The following is an 8924-nucleotide window of genomic DNA, read 5'->3' as shown; positions in this document are numbered from 1 at the left end:
TTGGAAGGATGAGACAACAATAAAATGAACAGACCTTTTTCTTCTCTCCCCTAAATTGCCCACCTCCCCGAAAAAAAAAAGTTATATTGGCTTAAAACTGCAACATTAGCTCTTGGGCTGAGTTAGAGTTTTTCTACACATTTTAAATGAACTGGAGTAGGGGTACCTGAATTACGACATGCTAAACACAAAGGCATTCACCAGAGTTCAAAAAGTTGATTTTTTTTTTTTTTTGGAAGCGGGAGAGTTGCTTTCTAGTAAAAAACAGAAAGCAGGAGAAAAATAGCAGTTTATTGAACTGCCCTAGTCGCTGTCTAGTGCATAGCACCAAAGTTTAATTCTAATTTCAGAAATATTTGACAATACAATAGATTTAAAAGTTTAGAGCAATTTTTCTACCCTAAAATCCCAAACAACAACAACAAAGAGGAAATTAATAAAATCTGAATAGTCAAAAACTAAAATGTTATCCCAAACAGAGATTTTACCCAAAAAGGGAGACTCCATGAAGTCCACTAGGGACTAAGCCAGTGTTTCCCAAGCATTTTCCCTGCATGACCCATTTTCAGATGTGTTGTTTCCCATTACCCAAGACAGTATGGAAGTTGCCATTTAAGAACGGTGTCCTCCATGCAGTGTGACCTCATACGCACTGTACATGCAAGGTCACGCTGCAAGGATGATGCCATTTTGCTTTACACAAGGGCATTCTCTGGACTGAATGACCTCACACATATATGGAACATGAGGTCATGCTGCATGGAGGGCGTCGTTTTGTAGAGCAAATTAGCATCTTCCATGTGAGGTGACCTTGTGCATACAGTGCATATGAGGTCACACCGTGTGGAGGAGGCCATTTTGGCATCTGCAGTACAAAGTGAGAGCCTGAAATAGAAGGCCTAATATAACAGGCCAGGTATAAGGCCTGAGGCCTACCATAATGAGGTCATAATGAGGCCTGAGGCCTAGTGGAATAGGCCAAGACAGAAGGCCTAAGATGAAAGATTGGACAAGCCTGTTATAAAGCCAAGTTAGCAGGAGTCAGGCTGTGAATGTATGAACGCACAGAAACTGGCAAGTGAGCTGATATTGCAAACACATATATTTACAAAACAGTTGTAGGTGTGAGAATCTAAAAATACATGTCAGAGGCAGAAGGTGCCAGGATATCCCAACACCAAAGCGCTAACAAGGGTCACCTGACCCTGTCCAATGACACTTTAATGGCTAGATATGTCTTCTTAATATGATGAATAGAGATGTTTTGCCCGAACCACCCAATGCAAGGGTATGAGTAATATCGGATTACGCCAAGATGGTGGCAACTTCCTGCGTCAAAGGGGCAGAATGAAACTGTCTGTAACAGTGTATGAAAGAGGGTGACAGAGGGAACGACTTTGTCCGGCCAAGGGATTAAAGAGAGTCCCGCCATTAACTGACCTGTTCCATTGCAAAAGGGCACTCATATTTTAATTGTACTTGTAAGATATAAGTTGCTTATCATTGTGCCCCACTGCAATAAACCTGGCCGGGTGCCTTCATTGCTCTGCGGATCCATGGCCGTGTCAATTCATTTGATTGTGAGCACTGTCTCGGTTACTGCACAAGGTTGAGACAACACATATACGGGGAAACATGCACTCAGCCAACAACTGACGAGCACCAAACACCAACTGACAACAGCATCCTCTGCATGACCCTATCTGTTGATGAAGCAACCCCACTTGGGGTCACGACCCACAGTTTGGGAACTGTTGGACTCAGCTATTGCTAATTGATTGTACATGGAAGGCACTTACATTCCACGGTGATGGGCAGCACTATAAAATCCTAAAATAGATAGAATCGGGAACTTTTCTTAACCCTTTCTCAAACATGCAAATGTGTTATACTTCCTTCTGTTGAGTAAACTTTTAACTCTGTGATGTTACGATGCCCCTAGAGATAAATTGCAGGACACTCAAAGAGAAATGACAGTGCAAAAGGAGAAGCTCTTGAAACAAATGATCTCACTAAAAAAGTAAAAAGCTAAATAGTGTGATGTTGTCTGTGAACAGATTACTCATTGTGCCAGTAAGAGGCAGTGGATGCCTGCAGAGACTAGTCCCAACCTGGTCCTGAGTTTCCAATGTCAATCATTATTCTCTTTATTTCCTGTTTCCCATCCACAGCCTCTTCTTACTTCTGCATTTTCACATTTTATCAGCAAAGACTGCAACACTAATAGCCAACTCTTGGTCCTAGAGAAGTCAACTGGAGTTTTACCACAGAAAAATTCAGGGAGGTAGCAGGGGTATGTAACGAAAGAGAGAAACAAAAATCTGCTTGTTGGTGGATAATTCTTGCAAACCTCCAAAGATAGAATTTAGCCTATAGACACTTCCTTCTGTTATTAGCACGAAAGAATGCTGGGATCTTTGATTATATTAGTGAAATTGAATTTGGCATCTCAAATAATATGCATGTTAATATGATTGCTTTTTATGAGGCATCAGTTCTTTCTCTGAGGGTGACTGGCATAGCTATAGGGAAATACAGGGTATATCTACACTGCAGCTAAAAACCCGCATCTGGCCCATTTCAGCTAACTCAGGCTAAGAGGCTTTTTAACTGCAGTGTAGACATTCAGGCTTGGGCTGGAGCCCAGGCTCTATGACCTAGCAAGGTGGAAGAGTCCCAGAGCTTGGGCTGCATCCATAGCCTGAACATCTACACTGCAATTAAACCCTTAGCCAGAGCCAGCTGGCACAGGCCAGCCATGGATGTCTAATTGCAATGTAGACATACCCCCCAGTCAACATTTGCCAGGGGTGCTGGTCAACTGGCTATATTATATTATTCCTACATTGCTTGTGATTGTTTCTGTATGTTTTTGTGAAAAATTATATATATGTAGTTTAGTTTTCTTGTAAAAATAGCATCGATTGATTTACTGCTATGACTGCTTACAGGCTAACTTGTCCCTGTAACACATCCAATAGTTGTTTGGCTAGATGCTGGAACTGAGAAACCAAGTACAGTGGTGATTTTAACGATTGGCATCAAAGCTCTGCTCCTTTCAAATTGTGAACGGAATATTGAAAATATGTTAGAAGTAACATATAAAGTGTGTGGACATGGGCTATTCTTCCAGAACCAGAAAATCCCTGCTGCAGCTGCAGTAAGTAAACAATTTGTCCAATCATCAGCTCAAACAGGAGGTCACAATTGATTGAAGCTGTACCTATCATTATGTACTTAAGGGGCTTCTGCAACAACAAAGAGCAGTATGTCAGAACACTGGGAAGCATGAGATGGAAAGGCAGCTGCTGTCCCCACCTCCACCCATTGGAATCTCATTGCCAGCTTGGTTATCATCATTCTCTACCCTTTCGAAATGGTTACTTAGGAACTCAGCTGTAATGAACAAGTGCTGCCCTTTGGCAGGTATCTACACCTTGAGCTTTCAATACGTAAAGTTATTTTTTTGATTGAGAGAGGCTGCTGCAGAGAAACTGGCAGTAACTCAAAGGCATAAACTTTCTACAGCCTATAGAATCATGTTTGAAAAGTGTGTGTGGGTTGGCGCTGTTGACCAATGCATATCACAAGGGCAGATTGGAAAACTTCATTGCTATAAAGTTGTTTTCATAAACAAAGGGCTGAAGGTAATAGCAAGCAACATTCATCTCCTTTTTTCTAGTCCTTTTTTTATTTTCCAGGCTTCCAGCCATCCAAGTAAATCTCACGCAATAGAAGGTGCTTATATTTCTAAAACATTCCAGAGTACCAGAGACTAATGACACAATAACAGCTAAATTGGCTTGCACGTCACTAGCAACAGCAGCAGTAGCTAATTCCCTTTCTTTAAAAAAAATGTAAATTCCAGGGGGCACAAAAGTGTTAAGCCAGAGGTAAGACTGAGAATGCATATTGGTGAGTGTGAGAGTATATCTTGTAAGGATAAATAAGCTAACAGGAAGCATGGTTGTTACATAAAGCCAAATCAAACATTTTACAAAGTAAACATGAAAGCAACAAAGTAGTAAAAATGTCGGGTCCTGTCGCCATTACAAGGGAAAGTTATACCGATATGAACTCAGGTGTGAAATTAAACAGCTATAGTTGTACCTGTATAATTCCCCATATGGACACTCTGATTCTATTATAAAAATGGCTTTTTTCTGGTTTGGCTTACATCACTTTGAAAGGGGATTAAGTTAAACTGAATAAAGCCACTCTTATTCCACACCCAGTGTGTCCACATGGGGATTATACCAGTATAACTAGGCTGGTTTAACTACGCCAGTATAATTGGTCTCCATTGCCAGTATAAATGGTAAAACTTTCCCATGCAGAAAAACCCTTATTTTGGGATCTAGAGCTTTTTATAAGTTTTTAAGAAGTCCACAGGAGATGGCAGCAGTTCAAAAAATAAATTCTATTCATATATTTTTATCAGAGCCATCCTCCCATCTTTATCTTTTTTCATAAGGACCTTAAAATCAAAGCCTAAAACTGCAAGTCTTTTACATTTAGAGAAATCACTCCGAGTTCGACCATGATTCAACTTAAAGAATTCTAAATTTGTGATAACTCATAACTATTTTCCTATGAATAGAGAATGTTGTCACGGAATTTATTATTATTCTTAGGGTGTCACGACAGAGGCAAACTGGAGGTTATCTGGATAATCATAGCTTTTCTTAGTTACAAATATTCGGATCTCCACCAGTTTAAAGTTTTTCCTTTTCCCTGCCTCCTGTAGTCATTTAACAATCCTAAGAGCTCCAGAATGCCGGTGGGTTGCCATTAGCCAAGGCTACTCCTACAGCCCTGCAGAGCTGCAAATTTCTGCAAGGCTTCTCATTTTGAGCTGATGTGGGGGAGGAAAAGCACTGAGGAGCTTTGGAGCTTTATAGCACTGAAGAAGCAGACAAGGGGAGAGGAACTTAGGAGAAGCAATGGAGATCAAGCCGCTCCTTATGTAACTTGTAGAACTTGTAGGGTCTCTATGATAAGCTCCACATACTTTCCTAATCAATCCATGTGCCACCATCAGAGTTTATTAAGGCTTTTAAGCTAAAACTTCAGAGGCTAAAGACAGAGGGGGTGGATCTTCAGCTGACATAAATTGTCAGAGCTCTGTTGAAGTCATTGACTTTAGATCTGCCCCCAAAGGAACATACAGAACTTAGAATGTTCTTCAATATTTCAAAGACCTCCTGCTAGAAGCCTGGGTTTTGCAAGGTCTGAGGCAGAGGAGCTATGCCCTTGAGGAGCTTCTAATTCTGTGCTAGGGGGGACCTGCTTTTGTGGATCTTTGAAGGATTGGAGCTGGGGAAGGTGCCTGCCCTGCAAAGCTTTAGAATTCCAGTATCTCAGAGCTCCTGCTCCTGCTCTGAGAGAGCCTAGGAATTCTGCAGGGCAGCTGCCTATTGCAAGGAGCTTCTCTTCTGCCTCACAGCTACATTGTCTTTGCCCCTTGGGATACTGTAGACCCCACTTCTGTTACCCCAAGCACCCCAGTCATCCATAGTCTCCCATCTTGTGGACCACTAAAGTAAGAGAACCCTACTCTTGAGGACCTTCCTATGTAAAAGAAAGGGGTGTTGTAGGTTTATTGGGGATCTACAGCTGATCCGGTAGGGTGGGGATATTTATAAGGCTCATCAGCACCCTCTCATGTGCCGTTCTCACTTCAGCATTGAACACGTTTTTATATTGACGTTTTAACATCTTAGTTCTGATGCCATGCACTGTATCTCACTTGTATCTTTCAAAAAGCCTCATTGGAAGTTTCTCAAGCAAGCCATTTTGTAACTAGGACATGGTTAAAGTACAATACAGGTATTTTCAACCTATGAATACCACTTGTGTTTTTTATCTCCCATATTTTAAAATGGCCACACTCAAAAATATCTGAACCTGAAGAGCTTTTATTGGAGGTTTTTTGGGGGGAGAGATTTGCAACTCAGCCTTAAATATGCAATATTTCTACAACTCCACTATTTACACAGGCAAATGAATATACACGATATGCCATGCACTGTTGATCCAGTCTATCTCTGTCTGAAGAGTATGCTATCACATTTCCCATATTAGGACACTATAACTGTCCTTTGGTACATTGAGCTCTTGCCTGTTGAGCTATTGTGCTACTGTGTTTAATGGGAGATCCAAATCCAGAGTTTATCGTCTTTATTCAGAAATTAGTTATTACTTGAACACTGACGTTTGTCTATCTTACACAATATGTTCAGCACTATACAAACTTAGAAGAAGAGGAATCCCAGACTAAAATGAAGATAGAAAACACAGTTCAAGCATAAGATATATGAGCTGAATTTCCAAACTTCAAATAGAACAAGCTTTTTAAAACACACATTTTATATTTTATGGATTATTGTTGAAAGGCATCATGAAGAAGTGTGAGGTCTTACATACAAGCCTATATTAAAATACATGTAGGAGAATTCTATCAAGTTTGATGAGTTTTAGTATCTGAGCAGTTTATGAAAGGTTTTTTTAATGAATTTGAAAGCTACAGGGCGAAATTGCAGTAGGTACAGATCTATTTTATTATACATTTTCATGAAGAAATCAAATTAAATGATACTAACATTTCATTTTTAAAAGTTAAGAGAACCTTAACGTTAACTGTGTAAACCTAAGGCTTTCTAAATGTAATATTCTGTATGGACTTTCCTGGAGTTTTAAAGGAAAAAAAAGTGAGGAAATATTTTTTTAAATTGGTTTAATTCTCAAGGACATGAAAATTCTTTTGACTTGCAGCAAACTGGAAATAGTCCATGCAAATTCCATAATATGGAAATAGGTAGGTAGAGGCCACCAGAATCACCTGTCCTATTCGGTTTAGGACATCCATGAAAGAGAGCCTAGCTCTGTCAAACTTGATCTGTGCAATTGATGACCAATTAATTGTAAGAGCCTTCCCCAGTTGTGGTGCTTCTTAGGTGCATCAGAGTGAAGCTCCCTGATGTGCATTTAGCACACAACCTTTCTAAACCTTTTGCATCATCCAAAGTCTACAGGCGTTTGGTTCAGCTCCTGTGCACCTTACAAACCCATTTTCATGTCCACTACACACATCTCTATGCAGCTACATCAGCCATGCAAACATGCATCATTCCTTACCCATGCACTTTACAAACTTAACAAATAAGGCAAAAATATACTGTGTGCACAGCATATGATTTTTCCAACAGCCATAGCTCAGTCTCATCAAAATGAATTTTCACTAGAGCACTAGAAATGGCGGGCTCTTTTCTTACGAAATGCCAGCTTCCTGTTTCAGCAGACCTTCTTATCCAAAAAAGATTGCACGAATGGGTGAAGTATATGTTTTTCAAGTCACTTTATACTAAAAAATGGTATAACTGATTTTGCTCAAAGTTACCCAAAGTATTCATCTTCAGACAGAGAGAAATTTTGAAAAATCTCTGCCTAAAAAAGGAAAGTTTCAGAAACATGTCAGTGACTGAAACAACCTGAACCACAGCATTCACTCCAGTTCTGACTATAATTATTGTGTATATATTACATTTGCAAGCATCAAAACCTTTTATAGACCTATAGACTCATGGTACTATGGAATTGCAGACAAGTCTGTGATAGAACATGGTACCTGTTATAACAGTATGTTATATTAAATGTTCCATCCATGGATATTTTATAGATATACTATTATTTTATTATAGTTTATGCACATTTCTCTATCTGTATATAAAATAATTAGAACTGAAAGCCCCAATTACAGTGAATTGAAAAGGTTGCTTACTAATTGACAGTAGACCTCAGCTAAGCAGCAACAAAAGAAGTGCTTAGTTTGGCAACCTTTGTTTAAAGGGTCCTTTGAAAAAAGCCTTTAAGAATGCTATGAATAGAGACTGAACAAACCTTTAATCCTCTTCAGGTCACACATGTGGTAAAGTGAATAATAGTATGAGGTCTTTTTCACCTTTTAGTTCTGCTAACCAGTAACATAACTTAAAATGAGATAAGTAGAAAGGCTAGGAAAAGGTGGGGGGGAATGGGGGGGGGGGTTAACCTAAACTTCTGAGTTTCTAGCTTGTTTGCTCTGCTGCATTAAACCCATAAATGCATTTCACACAGGAGAGATGAAGAAAATATTATATTTATAATTCCACTCATAATTTGTTGAGCATCTAAAAAGTATTTTTCTCCTTTTTCACTTCAAATGAATTTAGAACCTTAGTGTTTCTCCCCCTCCTCCCGCCCCCATGCTCCAGTGCCATTGTGGATATCAGTGTGAAAATCTTTCCATCATGCTACAGTCCCTTTTTCCTATTCAACACTACACTGCACACGATAATTAAACCTTGGGGGCTTGGAGATTTTGGACTAAAGCTTAAATAAATGTAGTAGTGAGGCCTCTTCCCCCTCTATCTCCCACCACTTGCTGTGGGATTTTCTTTAGTTACACATGGCTTCACAGGTAAACAAGCTTGAAAAAAAAAAATCACAGGCGGGAATTGAATTAGCACCTTAGTGTTGCATGTAATGAACCGGTTTGCTTAATTAGATCATAAAAGTATAACATTCTAAAACATGATGGGCCCAAATCCTGTAGACCTCGTTCAAGCAAACTACCCAGAGTTTTAAATTGGAGTTTCAGCAGGAATAAGGACTGCACAGTTAAGACCAAAATGGTAGGGTTAAAAAACTACTCCTTTAACCCACACTAAGATTTATTCTGATATGAAGCAAAGTATAGGTTTTCTATTGGCATACAGTATAATAACTTAGTGAGTTATATAGGCCTTGATTCTGCATATCATCTTTATTCAGCAAGCTTAACTTTAAACACATCCTCACATCCCAGTTTAAGTAAAGCAAATTCTTAAGTCCTTTGCTGAATCAGAGCCAAGGGATTCCAAACTACCAGTCATAGACAGTGATGT

Source organism: Emydura macquarii, unplaced genomic scaffold (genome assembly GCF_026122565.2).
Source record: "Emydura macquarii macquarii isolate MOO-44397 ecotype Brisbane River unplaced genomic scaffold, CSIRO-AGI_Emac_v2 contig_1027, whole genome shotgun sequence".
Lineage (NCBI taxonomy): Eukaryota > Metazoa > Chordata > Testudines > Chelidae > Emydura > Emydura macquarii.
The sequence above is the reverse complement of the archived record's forward strand: the minus strand, read 5'-3'. Positions refer to the sequence as shown.